Source organism: Arachis duranensis, chromosome 4 (assembly GCF_000817695.3).
Source record: "Arachis duranensis cultivar V14167 chromosome 4, aradu.V14167.gnm2.J7QH, whole genome shotgun sequence".
Lineage (NCBI taxonomy): Eukaryota > Viridiplantae > Streptophyta > Magnoliopsida > Fabales > Fabaceae > Arachis > Arachis duranensis.
This window is the reverse complement of record NC_029775.3, coordinates 40881129-40881800: the sequence shown is the minus strand read 5'-3', so window position 1 is coordinate 40881800 and position 672 is coordinate 40881129.

Sequence of the window (672 nt, the reverse complement as noted above, 5' to 3'; positions counted from 1 at the left end):
CTTTTCAATCATATCTTCTTAATCACATCTTTTTTAAAATAGTTTTCAATCATATCTTTTTGATTTCTAATTTCAAAATCTTTTTCAAAAATCACTTTATTTCTTTCCCAATCATATTTTTCGAAAATCATTCTTCAATTTTTCAAAATGTTTTTAAAATCTTTTTAATTTATTTTCGAAAATTTCTTCCCCTCTTCTCACATCCTTCTATTTATGGACTAACATGTACAATTCAAACTCTATCTTTCTAAGTTCAAATTCTTCTACCTCTTTCTTCTACTTTTCTTTTCCTCTGACACCTCAAGGAATCTCTATACTGTGACATAGAGGATTCCATATTTTCTTGTTCTCTTCTCTTTCATATGAGCAGGAGCAAAGACAAAAGCATTCTTGTTGAGGCTGACCTTGAACCTGAAAAGACCTTGAAGTAAAAGCTAAGAGAAGTTAAAGCACAATTCTCTGTAGAGGACCTAACAGAAATCTTCAAAGAAGAAGAATGGCACCCGAAAACAACAACAATGCCAACAATGCAAGGAAGGTGCTGGGTGACTTTACTGCACCTGCTCCCGACTTCTATGGGAGAAGCATCTCTATCTCTGCCATTGGAGCAAAGAACTTTGAGCTTAAGCCTCAATTAGTTTCTCTAATGCAACAGAATTGCAAGTTCTATGA